Genomic DNA, 19,487 nt, shown 5'->3' with positions numbered 1-19,487 from the left:
CTTTATCAGAACGAAAGGTTCTTCTGGTCCAGCATTCCATTCTCACTGCGGCCAACCAGATCCCCCTGGGAATCATCCAGGCAGGCCGTGAGTGTAATGGGATGCTATCACCAACCGCAGGAGATAATATTGGGCAAGACGGTGAAGCAGTCTGATCTCACATCTCATTGTTGCCATAGCTCTGAGCATCAAACATTACTTTAGCACTTAAGGGGGGGGAGGGCGGGAAATAAGGCGCTCTCTGAAACTGTTCACGTTGTGCAAGAATGCTACACAGTAATTTGCAGCAACAGATAAAAAATAAAATAAAAGAGGGGGTGGAGGGAGAAAGAAAAGGTAAACAAGCATTTTTAATCCTAAAATCCATGAAACGAACACATTAGGCATGTCGTTTTTTGTATACATAGATTTGTTTTGCTCTTGAACTGGTAAATGAGGGTTGTTTTGGTCCAAAGCCAAATAATATATTGAGGCAATTTCATGCCTCATGAATTATAGAAGAGAATGCTTGGTACGTGGAGCTCCAGTCTCGGCTCGGCTGGCTCTCCCCCCCCCCCATTTGGTTTAATCCCTTCGGGAATCTTGGTTTTGAACTGCCTTCCAGAGCCTGTGCGATGCTTCTGAAAGCCCGCAGACTGGTCCGACAGAATAGAAGGAATTCTAAATATGAGCCCCTTCCCCCCTTGACTGGAGCCTTCTCTCCCACCCCTTTTATTTTGCTAACTCCCAGATGGTAGCAAGAATGCTTTGATCTTATCATAATGGTCAGTGCTGCTTACAAAAGAAAAAACACTTTCCTGAACTCTGAGCTCTGAAAGAGAGCCCGGGCGCGATGCATTTTAAAATTCCTTCTGGGCTTTTTGGAAATAAAAAAAATGTTGCTTGCATCTTCTTTTTCTTTATTTTAAGCTGCACTTTGCTTTCTAGGAAGGAGGACTGAATTGTTTGGGCTTCCTCGTTAAGGCGGAGCGCTCACAATTTAGGATCCTCTGTCTTGGGGTAGAGCAATTTGCTCAGAGCCCAGAGCAGGAATAGATCACAGACCCTAGAGGGCTGATCCTAATTTGCATTTGTTAGTTACAAGTCATTAACTGAACCCGCATGTTGTTTTTTTCCAGACTTGCTGGATGTGGAACACTGGCTGGTGGACGTGTTGCATGCATTTTGCAAATTCCAAAAGGAGCTGCTGTGTTAGGCTGTTGTGAGGGCAGAATGTCCCATGACAACATAGGGATTAATCCATTTTTAGTGGCATGCCATAGATCTGGAAGCAACCTCATTCTCTTGTGTATACCAGAATGCATACCAGAATGTTAGATTTGTGCCATTGGGTTTGTGGCTGCTTGGGGCTGCCAACTTGTGACAGGGCCTTTTCCATGGTGGCTCCCCAGTTGTGGAATACCCTCCCTAGTGAAGTATACCTGTCTCCATCACTTTTACCTTTCAGGAGGAATTGGAGTGGAAAATCCTATTTACCCAGGCATTTGGTAGCTGAAGAATATACTGTTCCTGGCAACATGGGCGCATTGGACAGAATAATTATTTTAGCTGCAACTGGTTTTTGAAAACTTTTAAACTGTAACTGCTTTACAGTTTAAAACTGCTTTAAAACTGTAAATGTTTTAAACCGGCATCATTTTGTTTTTAAGTTGTGGGTCTGCTTACCACCCTGGGCTCCTTTGGGAGGAAATGAGTGATATTAATTCAGTAAACAAATAGGTAAATACAGTGGTATCCCGTGTTACAGACGCTTCAGGTTACAGACGCTTCAAGTTACATACTCTGCTAAACCAGAAAAAGTACCTCAGGTTAAGAACTTTGCTTCAGGATGAGAACAGAAATCGTGCCGCGGCAGCGGGAGGTCCCATTAGCTAAAGTGGTACCTCAGGTTAAGGACAGTTTCAGGTTAAGAACGGACCTCCATTTCTTAACCCGAGGTACCACTGTAGGCTAAAAGGTAAAGGACCCCTGGACGGTTAAGTTCAGGCAAAGGCAACTATGGGCTTGAGGGACTCATCTCGCTTTTCAGGCCGAGGGAGCCGGCGTTTGTCCACAGACAGCTTTCTGGGTCATGTGGCCAGCATGACTAAACCATTTCTGGCGCAACAGAACATTGTAACGGAAAACAGAGCACAAGAAAACACCGTTTACCTTTCCGCCACAGTGGTACCTATTTATCTACTTGCACTGGCATGCTTTCGAACTGCTAGGTTGGCAGAAGCTGGGACAGAGCAATGGGAGCTCACCCCGTTGCAGGGATTCGAACCGCCGACCTTCTGATCGGCAAGCCCGAGATGCTCAGTGGTTTAGACCACAGCGCCACCCTCTCCTCTTAGTGAATAAATACAGTGGGTTTAAAGCACTCTGTCACCACAGTGCAACAAATCCACTTTTCAAAAAGAAGCAAACAAGTCCCAGACTTTTTACGGTTTGGAAAGTGATGGGGAAATACATTGAAATGTGTGGGGTCAATGGATGATTAATGGAAGGGGGTATAAACTCCCGATGGATTACATAGAACCATAGGATGAATGCAGTTTGTATGCTTGCTGTTGCAGAACCTCCCCATCATTCAATAAATTAGAAGTCCGAACTTCTCAGTGAAGTCCGAACATAGTCCAACTACAGTGTAAGCTTTGTACAAGCATATTGTTATGAAAGATCAGTAAAACAGGACATCTGGAGGAGCCCTCAATCAAACTGGCATGTGTAGCTACACCTGTTGGATATGCATGACCCGATCAATGTCTCTGTGTTTTCTTTAAAGCAGCTGTGTGCAGTGATGTAGGAATTTGACCAAAATCTGGGGAAGTCTGAGGCAATCAGTGTGGTTGAGGATGGGCAAGTAGTCAGGCTCTTGAGATGGGATTGTTGTTGTTGTTTAGTCGTTTGGTTGTGTCCGACTCTTCGTGACCCCATGGACCAGAGCACGCCAGGCACTCCTGTCTTCCACTGCCTCCCACAGTTTGGTCAAACTCATGTTGGTAGCTTCGAGAACACTGTCCAACCATCTCGTCCTCTGTCGTCCCCTTCTCCTTGTGCCCTCCATCTTTCCCAGCATCAGGGTCTTTTCCAGGGAGTCTTCTCTTCTCATGAGGTGGCCAAAGTATTGGAGCCTCAGCTTCAGGATCTGTCCTTCCAGTGAGCACTCAGGGCTGATTTCAAGCTGGAGGCAGATGGTATGGTCCAAGATGGGTCAGTGATCAAGTTCTAGGCAAGGCAAGGAAGGGGAGAGGGGCAAGGCGAGTCCATTCATCAGCTTCTCCCAAGAATGATACTAAAATCCGCAGTAGCACAATTCCTTTATCAGGACCAACCAAAAAGTCACAAAATAGTGACCAAGTTCTTGAGTTTTCCAGAGCTCTTCATCAGATTGGATGCTTAAGCAATGCAGGAGAAAAGGGAATTTGAAAAATCCAGCTTGGTGTTAAAGCCAGGCAATATTTATTTTTATTTATTATTACATTTCTATCCTACTTTTTATCCAGTGTGGTGTACATGGTTCTGCCTGTTTCCGTTTATCCCTCGCAACAACCCTGTGAGGTAGGTTTGGCTAGAGATGATTGGTGACCCAAGGTCACTCAGTGAGCAGGGATTTGAACTTCGGTCTCCAAATACCTGGCCTGACACTGTTCTCAATCCAAAAATGGAGACCAAGCCAACTTTTCTTCTTTCTCCCCCTTAATTAACATCCAGTGTAATAAAAAAGAACTTCAGAGAACCCAAAAGCTTGCTTGCTATTTTGTGACAATTTATGTTTGGTCATTATAAAGGTATTGTATGTACTCTGGATTTTGGAATTTTTGTACTCTGGATTTTGGAATTTTTATTGGCCAGAATGCCAATATCTGCCTTTTGCATTCTAAGGAATTGCTGCTCAGTTAGAGGAATCAAACCTGGAGTAGCTATTACACAGAGTCAGCCAGGCCATCAGTCGTTTCTTTAACAAACCTAGCCAGACTGGGCAGATAAGCTGCAGTACCCTTTTTGTCCATTTTAGAGCGTGGCACTGTGGTCCCCTGTCACGTTGTAACTTCCCTGCATGTCACATTCCTCCACCCCCAAACCCGTTGCTGTTTAGCTCTGCAGCTCTGCAAAAAATAAAATATAATGCAGTATAGTCATTGTAAAGATCATGTTTCTAAATCTTGCTTCCAGTCCCTGAGGACATTTCCTGGTACATTTTCAGATACTTGTTTTGCATCCCTTGGGGACAAGAGCATGCTTGTTTTTAAAAAGTGAAATACCAAATTCTCTGAATTATAAGAAAAGCCTGCTTTGGTGTCACAAAAGTACTTTCATGGAAGTTATCAGTGTGAAACCTTTGACCCTCTAGCCCAGCGGTTCTCAACCTGTGGGTCCTCAGATGTTGTTGGACTACAACTCCCATCATCCCTGAGCTCTGTCCTTGCTAGCTAGGGGTGATGGGAGTTGTAGTTCACCAACATCTGGGGACCCACAGGTTGAGAAAGGCTGCTCTAGACTTTGCTGAACTACAACCCCCTTCATTCCTAGCCATTGGCCATGCTCGCTGAGGCTTATGGGAGTTGTAGTTCAGCAATACAGAGAGGGCCAAACATTTCCTACATCTGCTCTTCTGATTTTTCTTTAAAATTAAAAAAAAAGAAGAATGAAGAGACTATAGTGTTAAAAAGCGTCTCTCCTGCTCTAAAAAAACTGGATGAAGGAGATTTTAATTGTATTGATTGTGGAAGTAATTAAGGTACTGAAGTGTCCAGGCTAAGAATGTGAACAAGGAAATCCCAGACTCAAAACTGACCGCAATCATGAACTTACTAAGTAGACTGATGCAGACTTCCTTTGATTTGCAATAATCAAAACAAAGCAAAAAATGAGACAAAGTCATGCCAAAGTCACATTTTGTACCATCATCAGTTCAAAATATTGGGAACTGTCATGCTGAGTTTGGTGATGTTCTGTTGAGAGGTGGCCAAACGTCTACCAAAAAATGAACAAAGTCTCGCCCAAGTGATGTTTCAGCCCACCATCTTGCTTCAAAATGGTGTCTGGCGTGGCACCCCAACATCAACAAAACCTGCTGCCCCCATATTGGGGGTCTTTGTGCTGAGTTTAGCGATGATATCTCAGGAGGCATCCAAACCTCTTGGGGAACAAATGGATGAACCGCTTCCCAAAATTTATTGTAGATTGCTGTAACAGATTTCTTTTAACTCTGTCATTAGTTATATTGGCTGCCTGTATTTTTCAAGAAGTGCAGGAGTTGGGGAAGAGACAAGGTGTGCCAAATTAAGGAATAATGATGTTTGTGCTGCTGCGGTTTGAAACATAATGCATAAAATAGAAGAAAAAACCTATTCGCTTTCTCTGTTTTAGGCTAATGGCGTTGTTTTTTTAACTTGTCATTCCAGAATTCTCCTCCTTCATCTCCTGTGGAGCCAGTCTCAAGTTAGAAATCTGATAAGGTAAGAACATTTAGTATGTTTCATTAACAGAAAAGGCCAGACAGTGACTTTGGAGGGAATGGTGCCTTTGGGAGAGACCATAACTCAATGTCATGCTCTAAGAAGCGCCTTCATGGACTCAGTCCAAAGAAGGCAAAGTCTTTTACCAAAATACTTAGGCAAGAGTTCAAGGTGTGGTGTAGTCTCAACAAGCCAAGGTCAAGCACAGAGAATCAGCCTTGGTCCAAAACATAACCCAGAAGTTGAGGTCAAGAAACAATCCAACAGCAATACCACAGGAAGAGCTCCTTGCCAGAAAAAGTGGTATATAAATGTAATAGCACAACACAAATATAAAATAAAATCGTTCTTCAAGGACTCCGTGTCTGGAACCAAGTCAGGGCTAGTGTGATGCTCAACACAGGGCACACATGTTGCCTGCAAAAGGATCATACGTTCATTCCTTGGTATTGCCAGTTAAAAGGTTCAGGGAGTGTGTGATGGGAAACAACCTTTTACCTGCAGCCTTGGAGAGAGGTCGCCAGTCGCAGCAGATAAAACTGAACTAGGCTGACTAGAGTGCAGAGTTTAAGGCAGTTTCTTATGAATGGAGAAGGCCAGGCAGTGATGGGACATTTGTAGAGGAAGAGTCAGAGCTCAGTGGCTGAAGACACACTTTGTATGTTGAGGGTCCCTGGGTCATTCGCCATATCAGGTAGAAGATATTGACAATGGGCCAAGCAGAGCCACTATACTGTTTCAAAACGCCTGCTGGAAATGTTTCTGTTTTCACAAGCCTGCCCAGAAAACGATTTAGTTAACCTTTGTTTTAAATGTTCTATTGATTTTATCTTTGGGTTTAATGATGGGTTTATGTATATTTGGCTCGTATCTGATGCTTTTGTACTCAGAGGAGAAATTAACGCACCTAAGTTAATCACATTGGATGCAACCCTTTGCTTTTCATTGCTCTGTGCATTTTTGTTGTGTTTGATATATAGTTGGACTTGTACACCGCTCAGAGATTTGTTTTCTGCAAATGGTTAATAAATGATATAAATGACTGATGTGAAAGACTTCTGCCTGCCAGTCAGATTAGAGAAAGTGGGACTCGGTGGACCCAAGATCTCAGGGCAAGATGGCTTATTATGCTTCACAGGGAGTAAGCACTTTGCATCCATGGAAGGGCTTTCACTAGAGTTTATTACAAGGAAAGTTAAAACTACAGTGGTACCTTGGTTCTCAAACTTAATCCATTCCGGAAGTCCTTTCCAAAACCAAAGCATTCCAAAACCAAGGCGCGCTTTCCCATAGAAAGTAATGCAAAATGGATTAATCCCTTCCAGACTTTTAAAAACAACCCCTGAAACAGCAATTTAACATGCATTTTACTATCTAATGAGACAATTGATCCATAAAATGAAAGCAATAATCAATGTACTGTACTATAAAATAAATAAGACAGTATTGTAGATGATAAAAAAAATATTCTTACCTGTACCGATGATAGTTATTGTTTGGATGGGGGGCTTTTATCCATTTTTGCTGTCAATCAGTCAGTCAATCAATCAATCAGTAGCTGAACTGGGTTCCACACAGTCACAAAACAAATTAACCGAAAAAGCCTCCAAAACAAAAATGCAAAATAAATAAATAACAATAACAAAAGTGCCAAACTTAATCCGTTCCGGAAGTCCATTTGACTTCTGAAATGTTCAAAAACCAAGCCGCAGCTTCTGATTGGTGCTGGTGCTCTGGAAACAATAGCTGACAGCCACATCGGATGTTCAGCTTCCGAAAAGCATTTAAAAACCGGAACACTTACTACCGGGTTTTTGGCGTTTGGGAACCAAGACGTTTGAGAACCAAGGTACCACTCTATATCCAACAATGTTTTCCCACTGGCATGCCAACTTATGCAAGTGGACATGCAATAATGGATATAGGGGTTGTAGCCAATGTGGTGTTAAGTTGAAGTCCTTTAGTGGCATATTTGTTCCACTGGCGGAATGTTTCTATGCCAGGAGAGCATAGTTGCGCAGAGGAATGCATAAGCAGAATGCTGGTAAATTTCTTGCATAACAGATGGTGCAGTCTGTTGCATGATGAGTTTCTGCTAGCACAACTATTGCGTTGGACTCCTCTGTTGTGCAGTATTACAGCTTGCCCACCTGATAGCGCAACAATCTTTGCGCCAGCAGACAAGAGAGCGTTGGATGCAGCCTGCAGAATCTACCAGTTACAAATAGTCAGAAATTGCCTGAGTCCTGTCCCTCAGTGTTCCAGCCAAAAAAAAAAAAGGTTTGGAAATTCAAAGAGGGTAAAATGTGCTTGATTGTGTTTCAAGGCATAATTTAGGAGACACAGAAGGAATTCAGCATTTCAAAAGAAATAATGTAGACTTAAATACCGTATTTTTCGCCCTATAGGACACACTTTCCCCCTCCAAAAATGAAGGGGAAATGTGTGTGCGTCCTATGGGGCGAATGCAGGCTTTCTCTGAAGCCTGGAGAGCGAGAGGGGTCGGTGCGCACCGACCCCTCTCGCTCTCCAGGCTTCAGGAAGCTATCCGCAAGCCTTGGGAGCCCGCGGGAGTTCCCGCCGGGCTCCCAAGGCTTGCGGACAGCAGCCTGCAGCCCGAAACCTGGGGAGCGCAGCGCAGCGCGCCCTGGGTAGCTCTCCACAACCCTTTGCGCCGGCCTCCCAAGGGTTGCGGAGAGCTGCCTGCATCCTGAAGCCTGGGGCGTGCCTGGGGGGGGAAATATTTTTTTTTCTTTATCCCCCCCCAAAAAAAAACTAGGTGCGCCCTATGGGGCGAAAAATACGGTAAGTAAAGAGCAAAAAAGAAAGTTAGCTGATGATAAAATTCCAGGTGCTGAACTTGCTACATTCAAGGACTGGCTTCCGTGCAGTTCAGAGGACAAGGGGTCTTCTCAGCAGGCTAGATGACTTACAGTTGGCTCTCTTGTCTCTCCTCCAGGGTTGGCAGCAATGCACCTTATAAATTGATGATATGTGTGCGTGTTATGAATTGATAATAAACTGCATCTAACAGCTTGAGCCCTAAATGTATATTTCCTCAAACATGATGCAACCAGGGATGGAAGGATCTGTCAATTTCGGTTCTGGCTGTTTCTCATTTTGCAGTTTCCGCATTTTCTGCAGCAGTTTTCTTTAAAAATAAATCCTCATGGAAACCCTTCAGCATTTTAGTGCAAATTTCTCCCAATAATTTGTAGGCAGTTTTGACTAATGTAAACACCTTTCAAGCAATTTCCCCTGATATAATGCATATCTGTATGGCTGTTTTAACTAAACTGTACATTTTTATCTATACTTTCCCCTAATAAGATGCATGTTAGGGCAGGCGTTGGGAGCAAGTCAGCAATAACACACAATGTGTCAGTGAAATTAACTCCTTATTCAAAGAAACCAAAGCAGTGCAGGCCTAGTGAGCACAGCAGCTCTTCCCAGTAGGTCTTGCCCCAATGAGGCAGTTGTGAGGACTGAAGGTCCCTGGCTTCCCACCACTCTCTAAGGCTCCTCTTCTCCTGATTCATTCCCAAGCAATCTGAGACTCTGATGTCTTGTCTGTCTCTGCTCATCCCTCTTCATGCCTCTTCTGGTTCTGGGAGACCAGGCTTGAGGGGAGCTGGTCACAGTAGGTGGGGGAGACCCCCTGTCTTCTTCAGCAGCTGTCAGGGAACTACAGACAGCGAGGGAGGAAAGAATGGGAGGTTACCTGGAAAAAATCTCCTTTGATCAGCAGCTTTTCGTCTTCAGAGGAAAGGGAAGAGGAAGAAGGGGGGTCAGAGGGGAGTGATTCTGAGAGGGAGGGGGTACTTCCGAGAGCTAGTGCCTCTCGTCACAGGGGAAGGAGGAGGGGGCTGGGAAGGTGGTTGTGCTGGCTCCACCCCAAGAGGAAAGACGTCAGACGGAACAACTCTCCATGATGATCGGATCGCTTTTTTTGAACTGCTTGTAAATACGCCAAGAAGCAATAAAGAGTGTAAAATATGGCTGGGCTTCTGGACTGTTATCTCTCCTGAGCGCCTCAACTTAAGGCAGCTGGCAGTTCTGACAGCAGCCTGCCTCCACTCTGCCTCTAGAACCCCCTCTGCTTCCGTTTTTGCCTCTGGGCTGCTCTCTGCCACAGCCTCTTCCTGATCACTAAACCCTGTCCCCTCTTCAGCTTTTGACACCTCCTCCTCCTCCCGGTCTGCTCCCTCTTCTCCCTCTGACCACTCATCATTGTCCCACCCAGGGCGAGATTTAGGTTTGATGAGGCCCTAAGCTATTGAAGGTAATGGGGCCCTTTATATGTCCATCTGTCCTTTGTCAACAACAAATTTTCGCTGTTTTTGTGTGTTGAATATATGCTCTAGGGTAATTTATGGACCTAATAGGTATCTAAAGCCATTTGCACATAACAAAATATGTATTTTATCAAAGTAATTGTCGAGCTGAAATACAATTAATGAGCAAACTAGTGATATTTTAGGGAGCAGGCTAGCAGGCGGGGCCCATTACTTACATCATAGGAGTCTATACAACACAAAGCACTGTTACTGTATGTAGGTTTTACTTTATTTGTTTTTTAATCTTATATTTTGGAAATGTACATCCAGGTTTTCTTCCTTTAATTTTTTTGGGGGTCCCCAAGAGAGTGGGGCCCGAGGCTATTGCTTGTTTAGCTTATACATAAATCCAGCACTGGTCCCACCACCACTCCCCTGGCTATGAGCCGTCTTCCCCTGGGGGGGGTGTCTCCAGCTGGCCCCTCCCACCATATTCAGCCAGTCCATGACAATGCATTTCTGTAAACATTGGTTGCAGAATCCTGATAAGTGCCGGTTTTGAAGGATGACTGTTTCTCACATTGTTTTCGGAAGGTGCAGACTTGGTTTTAAATTACATCCGAATCCAGTTTCTCCCAGGTCCCAAAACACAGCCTCTTTGTTTGCTTAGCCAACATGCAAAGTGGGGGCCCCTTCTCTGCCACAACGTAAAACTGCTGCAAACGCACCACCGGCCTGTTGTTTCTTCTGACAGAAGCAATCCTTCAGTTGAGGTGGGCTGGGCCGTGGTTGCCTACATGTCTCCTCGCATCAACGACCCATCAGGAGAATTAAATCACTTTTATTGCTTTTATTGCATTATCTCAGGCCACTATATGTCTTGCTAGCATTTATTGCCCTTAAAAGTGCAGCAGCTTCAAGGTATTTAGGTTAGGAGTCAGTCTGCCGGGGTTTCTTTGTTGCTAGGCTCAGTTGGAGGGATTCCATGTTAAATGGTAGCGATGGATTGTGAATTATGATTCATGGAGCAGCCTGTGACTTTATAGCTTTTAAGCTCGGAGCTCTTCTGTTGGTGATGGATTTGTTTGGGGCCTTTCCAGTCCCCGGTGTCATTTCGGCTCATCACGTGCCTTCTATTTATTTTTTTAACCAAGGCTCCTTTCCTTGGCATATCAATTCCATTTGATTTCTGGTTTATCCACACTGCTTCTTTTGAAATCTGACTTCCTCTGCAATCTCCCCTTTGCCGTAAGAGCAGCCTCTGCCAGCCCTGGTGCCCTCTAGTTGCTTTGGACAACTGCTTTGCCCCATATATGCCCACTCGGCCACTTCAATCTGCGGAATCAGTGCTATTTTGGGTGCCACAGAACGCTCATTCTGCATTTGTAGGAAATTGTTCTTTAAGTGTGGCAGCACCTGCATTTTGCTATACAGTGGTACCTCGGGTTACAGACGCTTCAGGTTACAGACTCCGCTAACCCAGAAATAGTACCTCGGGTTAAGAACTTTGCTTCAGGATGAGAACAGAAATTGTGCTCCGGCGGCGTGGTGGCAGCAGGAGGCCCCATTAGCTAAAGTGGAGCTTCAGGTTAAGTACGGACCTCCAGAACGAATTAAGTACTTAACCCAAGGTACCACTGTACTCTTTTCAATGCCTACTAAAAACATCTTTCTTTAAGTTAGCCTTCCCAGATATGTAGAATGCCAGTGTGTGTGTTTTCATATGATTTTTATCTCATCGTTGATTTTAATTATCTCTTTAATGCTTTAAAGAGTCGTTTTTACTGATAATGTCACCGTGCGTGTGTTTCTGGTAAATCCCTTCGAGTTCTTTTTTAAAACGATCAAGTCATATATAAATCTTGTGAAATGAACAACAGACTTGCAAAAGCTCTGGCATAACTCTAATCATGCCATTTGGGGCCTTGGTCTGTAATCACCAGAAATGGCAAATAATTCCCCGTTCTCGCTGAAGCCGGGGGCCCATGACAGCCAGCACCACAGAGATGGGCAGCTAGGGAGCAGGGATGGAAGGAGCTGTCAATTTCCTCTGCTCCATAAAATGAGCTGCGCTGCTCTGATTGCTTTTGTGGATCTTATAGCCAAGGCTGTCTCTGAAAGCGCCAGATGAGCAAGTTGCCGCCCTTTCCTCTTGATTGCGCATCATATAGCAGGCCACGGAGCATGTCCCATTGCACTCTGTTGCTTCTCCCTGAAAGGAGTACAGATGGGAAGAATTGACCAGATTATAATTGGTTTAAAGCAGTTTGAGCATATTTTTTTAAAATGTGCCCAGCATAATCAGGGATCGTGGTTTCCAAACCAGTTATCTATCATTGCCATTTATTTGTGTGCTGCCTTTCAATAGTTAAAATTAAATTAAAACAATCCCCACGTAAGTCATAATAAGTAATAACAATAAAGATGCAAAAACGTAATACCGATAACAGCAGAAGTTAAACATCTCCAAAATTTAAAACATCACTCTGACGAAAGAGCTCCTAGGTGTCAGGATGCTGTCAGTGGCTCCCGGCTGGTTGCCTAGGAAAGTATAAAGACAAGGAAAAGTTTCTTACCGTCCTTTTTTATTTCAATCCTTACAGAGGGAGGCTATAGAACCCAGCCTCTTGGATAATGGCGTTGTCCTGAGCGAATCTCCACCCTGTCTCTCCAACTTCCTCATTCATATCCTCTACAGGTGCTGCTACCTGCCCTCTGTCTTTGAGCTCTTTGCTCTCCTACTTTTAAAGCTTGCTGGGTTCTGGGAGATGGAGGATCTGGGATGCTTTCTAATGACAACATGTCAGCCAGGTGTTGCTCTGGCTCTCCCATGATTTCCCAGATTTTCCCCTCATCTGCCTCTGAGCTACGACCTCCCTCAAACCCTTGTTGTAAATCTATACAGTGGTACCTCGGGTTACATACGCTTCAGGTTACAGACTCTGCTAACCCAGAAATAGTGTTTCAGGTTAAGAACTTTGCTTCAGGATGAGAACAGAAATTGTGCTCCGGCGGCGCGGCAGCAGCAGGAGGCCCCATTAGCTAAAGTGGTGCTTCAGGTTAAAAACAGTTTCAGGTTAAGTACGGACCTCCGGAACGAATTAAGTACTTAACCCGAGGTACCACTGTACTGTCTTCTTCTTCTTCCTCCCTGGAAGGGTCAGGATTGGGGAGGCGGTCTCCACCATTCCTCCTCCTCTGCTCAGTCCCTGACACTAGGTGATACCCCAACCCAAGAGCATCCTGAGCAGTAGGTTCCTGCAGGACTCACAGGTACGATGGCCTCTGGCCTCTTCATCAATACTAGCAGGTGCAGAGGGTGTCAGTCAGGACTCCGCCTTCCCAGGACAGGTAGAAAACAGGTATGAGGACTTTTTAAACAACAACAAATTTATTATTTATATGCTACTCACTTGGTTCGGGTGTCCCAGTCACTCTGGGTGGCTCCCAACAAAGTATTAAAAACGCTACAAAGCATCAACAATTGAAAACTCCCCTGAACAGGGCTGCCTCCAAATGTCTTCTAAAAGTTAAATAGTTGTTTATCTCCTGATGGGAGGGCTTTTCACAGGCTGGGCGCCACTACCGAGAAGGCCCTATGCCTGGTTCCCTGTAGCTTCATGTCTCACAGTGAGGAACCTCCAGAAGGCCCTCGGAGGTGGACCTCAGTGTTTATTATTAATATGAGGATGTTGAAAGAATGGAGTGTGATCCTTGGGCCGAAAAAGCTTCCTCACCACTCCATTAGGGCAGCAGCCCTCTCCTGCTCCCGTTCCCTGTGGAGTTGCATTCGGAGGCATTACTGGTCTGATCCTGGAAGGCAGTGTTGCCATTCATAACTAGTAGCCATGGACAGCCTAGTCCTTTTAAGCCGACCAAGTTGGTAGCCCTCGCCATACCTCCTGGTAGCAGTGGCGTAGCGTGGGGGGTGCCAAGGGTGCCGGCCGCACCGGGCGCAACATTGGGGGGGCGCGAGTCCAGAGGGAAGGGACAAGTTCCTTCCTCCGCCGGGCTCCCCGCCGCTACCGCCAGCCTTACGCCCTAGCGCGTGCGCGCTCCCCGCCGCCGCTGCGACTGCGCTCCACTCACTGCTCGCAGGAGGAGCAGCCGCTGCAGCAGCGCCGACGCTGCCACCGACGCCTGGCCGGGCACGGGCAGCCTCCGCACCCCGCCGCCGCCGCCATCCCCTTGGCCCAGCCACAGGTGGCGGCTGCTTCTGCTGACTGGGAGGGAGGAGAGCTCCGAGGGGCCTCGCTGCGCCTTGCGCTCCCCAAAACCCTCCGAGAGGAAGCCGGCGGGCGGGCGAGGGTCTCCCGGCAGAAGGGGGCGCCGCTGGCTCCGGCTCTCAGCGCAAGTCTCAACCGCGGGGGGGGGGGGGGCGAGGACGGAGCACGGCTGGAAGCCCCCGGACCCGGCCGGGAGGAGGAGAGGCGCTCGCCAAGCCCGGATCTGGAGCTCCACCTACAGCCCAAGGAGAGGAGGGGGCGGGGAGGCGCCTGAGGGGAGGGGGCTTCGGCTGCCTCGGCCCGCGGGGGCTCCGCAAATAATAAATTTAATAAATTCCTGCTGAGCCTTTGGGGGGGGGTCCTTGGCTCCTTCGCTCGCCCCCAGCCCCAGTGGCGTAGCGTGGGGGGGTGCAGGGGGGCCGGGCGCAACACCTGGGGGGGCGCTCGCACTCGAGTGCTAAAATCCATGGGTTAGGGGGCGCAAATTACTTGCCTTGCCCCGGGTGCTGACAACCCACGCTACGCCACTGCCTGGTAGCAATCCTTACATTTAAACTATGCACGGTGTGAAGAAGTACTTTATCTCATATGTTCCTTTCAGCTTCATTTGGATGATCTGCAGATGAGAGTCCTCCAGACTCACAAGCCTGGGTGTGTCCTCAGCCCCAGGCCCGAGACGGAGGCTGCAAGGTGGTCAGAAGACCATTTGGATTCTCCCCACTCTGTCCCTAAAATGCTCGACATGTGGTACAAAGCGTCAGAACCACTTCCTTGCAAGGAAGGAATTATGGAGTGAGGTGGAATGGATAAAAGGCCACCTTCACCCAATCCTCAAGCCTGTTATATGTTCTAAATCAAGAGTCTGTGTTGCTTAACTACCCACTTTGCTGAATACTAATTTAGTTGTGGGACACGGGTGGCGTTGTGGGTTAAACCACAGAGCCTAGGACTTGCTGATCAGAAGGTTGGTGGTTCAAATCCCCATGACGGGGTGAGCTCCCGTTGCTCGGTCCCTGCTCCTGATAACCTAGCAGTTCGAAAGCACGTCAAAGTGCAAGTAGATAAATAGGTACCGCTCCGGCGGGAAGGTAAACGGCGTTTCCGTGCGCTGCTCTGGTTTGCCAGAAGCGGCTTAGTCATCCTGGCCACATGACCCGGAAGCTGTACGCCGGCTCCTTCGGCCAATAAAGCGAAATGAGCACCGCAACCCCAGAGTCGGTCACGACTGGACCTAATGGTCGGGGTCCCTTTACCTTTACTAATTTAGTTGTAGTGCCAAAAGTGAGTCACCAGGCCGGGTAGAGCTCCTTTGCTAATTCCCCAAAAGGTGGGTTGCGAAAGCAGTGGCAGTGTGGTGCAAAAGTAGCGGCAGAGCCAATCTGGTGTCCCTGCTGGTGCGTTTGCACCATGTCAGTCTCCCCTCTGCTCCCTCTGCCTCCTGAAAAGCAACAAGGTCCTGCCTGCTGGGCAGCTAGCACAGTAGTTCCACCCCAAAGCCAGCATGCTACATCCAGCACAATATCTTCTGCCTATTGCCTTTGAAGACAGGGGACCTCTTCACATCGAATCCTGCCGTGTACACTGGGCTCAAGGAATTCTTTGTGTTTAATTTTTTCCCAAAGCAGACTTTTCATTCAGACTAATTTAGCATGACAGGACCAATCATTCCACACACACCCCTTTTAACCATACCTTCTCTTAATTAGCAAAAGAGACACATATATCAAGCTTTATATAGTACCCTGTGGTTCTTCTGCTAACTTTGATGATTTGGGAAAGTGCCTGGGCTTTTTATTTTTTATCTTCTAATTGGGAAGCCACTGAATGTTGAAACCAGCCTATTATGCAGAGTACTAAATTTCTCAATGCTCTGAAATGTAAAATCGTTAAATGGACATTAAGAAGGGATGGGACAGAGGTCAGTTCCTCCCTTCCCTTTGACAAGGAGAGAGATTTAAGAGGGCTTCTCTAAACATTTTGCTCATAATGGGTAATAATGGTTCCCTCTAATAGCAAACTCAGGTGGCTGAGTGCCGACCAGTTTTGTGCCCACCTGTAAAGAAAGTAGTGGCACTTTGCATACTTAGGGTACATGCCCTTTGCATGCAGAAGTAGCTAACTTTGTGAATTAAAAAGAGAGTTACATTTCAAAACAACAGTGCACCAGAAACCTAACGATGTTAAGGGCAGTTTTTCTTGGCGCCTAGAGGTGGTGCTGTGGGTTAAACCACAGAGCCTAGGACTTGCTGATCAGAAGGTCGGCGGTTCGAATCCCCGCAACGGGGTGAGCTCCCGTTGCTTGGTCCCTGCTCCTGCCAATTTAGCAATTCAAAAGCACGTCAAAGTGCAAGTAGATAAATAGGTACCACTTCGGCGGGAAGGTAAATGGCGTTTCCATGCGCTGCTCTGGTTCGCCAGAAGTGGCTTAGTCATGCTGGCCACATGACCCGGAAGCTGTACGCCGGTTCCCTTGGCCAAGAAAGCGAGATGAGCGCCACAACCCCAGAGTCGGTCACGACTGGACCTAATGGTCAGGGGTCCCTTTACCTTTTTAAAGGTGTATAATGAAGGTGCCAGGTGAACCACCCTGGGGGGAGCATTCCACAAATGGAGAGCCACTGCAGAAAAGTCCTCCTCTCATGTTGCCACCTTCTGGAGAAGGAGGCATATAAAGACGAGCCTCAGAAGATGATCTCAGGATCTGGGTAGGTTCATGTGGAAAGAGGAGGTCCTCGACCAGGACCAGAGAGAGGACTCAGCTTCCTACCTTGTGGACTCACTGCTGCTAGTGCACTGGCAACAATGAGTGTGCTCAGAACATTGCCATTACCTACTTGCCACCACCTCTGCCTTTTGATTTGCTTAACACATTTCTGTACGGTGCTTCAATATAAAGTGTCTGGGGAAGTTTACAGTAGCTCATAATAAGACACAGTTAAAGCAGCAACAACCAAGAAAACGGTTGGCTGCAGTAAAACCCAGTGCTGAGAACAACCACAGAAGAAATAAGAATATACCAGAGGTTAGAAGCCTTGGAAAACCTCGGTCCAGTATACCTGAAGGAGCGTCTCCACCTCCATCGTTCTGCCTGGACACTGAGGTCCAGCTCCGAGGGCCTTCTGGCGGTTCCCTCACTGTGGGAAGCCAAGTTACAGGGAACCAGACAGAGGGCCTTATTGGTAGTGGCGCCCGCCCTGTGGAACGCCCTCCCACCAGATGTCAAAGAGAAAAATAACTACCAAACTTTTAGAAGACATCTGAAGGCAGCCCTGTTTAGGGAAGCTTTTAATGTTTAACAGGTTATTGTATTTTAGTGTTTTCTTGGAGGCTGCCCAGGGTGGCTGGGGAAGCCCAGCCAGATGGGCAGGGTATAAATAATAAATTATTATTATTATTGGAAAATGAATTCTCAGAGGGGTAGCTGCATTAAATCTGTTGCAAAAACAGTAACAGTCTTTGCGGCATCTTAAAGAACCCCTGACCATTAGGTCCAGTAGTGGCCAACTCTGGGGTTGCGGCGCTCATCTCGCTTTATTGGCCGAGGGAGCTGGCGTACAGCTTCCGGGTCATGTGGCCAGCATGACTAAGCCGTTTCTGGCGAACCAGAGCAGCACACGGAAACACCGTTTACGTTCCCGCCAGAGCAGTACCTATTTATCTACTTGCACTGGTGTGCTTTCGAACTGCTAGGTTGGCAGGAGCAGGGACCAAGCAACGGGAGCTCACCCCATCGCTGGGATTCAAACTGCCAGCCTTCTGAGCGGCAAGTCCTAGGCTCTGTGGTTTAGACCACAGCGCCACCCGCATCTTAAAGACCAACAAATTGCATCATGAGATAAACTGGGTTAGCCAATGTGGCTTTTGTCTTTGTTCTGCTGGACTACAATCTCATCATTCCCTACTGTTGGCCATGCTGGCTGGGACTGACGGGATCTGTAGTCAGAGGCGGATGTAGAGATGTGCGACTGGTTTTCCCACAATGGGTGCTGAGCCAAGAGGGTGAGCTGCAACAATGGTGAACATTTGGGCCTTAAAAGAGGACTAGATACTATACATTTACGGCAGAGAGGACTATCAAAGACTGCTTGCCCTGATGGCCATGCTCTGCCTTCCCAGCTGGAGGAAGAAATGCTTCTGAATGCAAGTTGCTGGAAACCTCAGGACTAGAGAGTGCTCTTGTGCTGAAATCCTGCTTCTGGGTTTCCCATTGGGGTGTCTGGTTGGCCACAGCAGTGACCAGAGAAGGAAAGACTGCTGGGAGGAGCATAGAGAGAAGCAACGTCATGGTGCACCTGTAGCAGCAAAACCGTACACCTTCATATGCTCCCATATTGGTCTCTACAGCCACAGCAGGCGCTGTAACTCTCCAATGGTTTAACTTCACCCTCGAAGGCTCACTCTTCCATTGTCTCCTGAGACAGACAGATGCCAACATCTGGTTGGCCACTGTGAGAACAGGATGCTGGATTGGATGAGCCACTGGCCTGATCCAGCTATCTCTTCTTATGATGCCTCAGGCCCTTTCGAAGGGCAGAGAGGCCCCATTACTTGTTTGGAAAGGAACCTTGAGACTGTGCCCCGAAGGACCAGGTGCGTAGCCTGGGAGTCATTTTGGACTCACAGCTGTACATGAAGGTGCAGGTCAATTCTGTATCCAGGGCAGCTGTCTATCAGCTCCATCTGGTACGCAGGCTGAGACCCTACCTGCCTGCAGACTGTCTCGCCAGAGTGGTGCATGCTCTAGTTATCTCCCGCTTGGAACACTGCAATGTGCTCTTTGTGGGGCTACCTTTGAAGGTGACCCGGAAACTACAACTAATCCAGAATGTGGCAGCTAAACTGATGACTGGGGGCAGCCGCCGAGACCACACCAGTCTTGAAAGACCTACATTGGCTCTCAGTACGTTTCTGAGCACAATTCAAAGTGTTGGTGTTGACCTTTAAAGCCCTAAACGGCCTCGGCCCAGGATACCTGAAGGAGCGTCTCCACTCCCATCGTTCAGCCCAGATGCTGAGGTCCAGCGCCAAGGGCCTTCTGGTGGTTCCCTCACTGTGAGAAGCAAAGTTACAGGGAACCAGGCAGAGGGCCTTCTCGGTAGTGGCGCCCACCCTGTGGAACACCCTCTTGTCAGATGTCAAAGAGAGAAACAACTACCTGACATTTAGAAGACATCTGCAGGCAGCCCTGTTTAGGGAAGTTTTTAATGACTGATGTTTTAATGTATTTTTAATCTTTGTTGGAAGCTGCCCAGATTGGCTGGGGAAACCCAGTTAGATGGGCGGGGTACAAATAATAAATTATTATTATTATTATAATATTGGGGGATGGATGTGGTCCTCTTAACCTCTCTGTTTGACTCCTGATGAATCTCCCAAGGACATGCCCCCTCACCTGCTCTGCTCCAGGTCCTTAAAGGCTTTTGGCTGGCTGAACTTGCCTGATGGAGGATGGGGAGGTTGTGTCTGTGTGTAGAATCTTTGGGCTTCTGCACTGCTGCAATATAGACTTCTCTCCCATTAATGTTCTATCTAATTTTGTC

At 47.1% G+C, this 19,487-nt stretch overlaps 1 protein-coding gene across 11 annotated transcripts in view; it reads left to right on the top strand.

The window, feature by feature from the left end:
* The window catches only part of ARVCF (ARVCF delta catenin family member), a 603,654-nt gene that overhangs the window by 100,987 nt on the left and 483,180 nt on the right, over nt 1–19,487 (top strand). For all 11 annotated transcript variants that reach the window (XM_080985089.1, XM_080985094.1, XM_080985093.1 and 8 more), the window contains exon 2: nt 5,391–5,444. The gene's annotated coding sequence lies outside the window, so the exon portion shown is untranslated. The remainder of the gene's footprint in view (nt 1–5,390; nt 5,445–19,487) is intronic.

The sequence above is a fragment of the Podarcis pityusensis genome, assembly GCF_964106645.2.
Source record: "Podarcis pityusensis genome assembly, chromosome: 16".
NCBI lineage: Eukaryota > Metazoa > Chordata > Lepidosauria > Squamata > Lacertidae > Podarcis > Podarcis pityusensis.
Note: the sequence above shows the minus strand (reverse complement) of the source record. Positions and strands in the feature narration are given on the sequence as shown.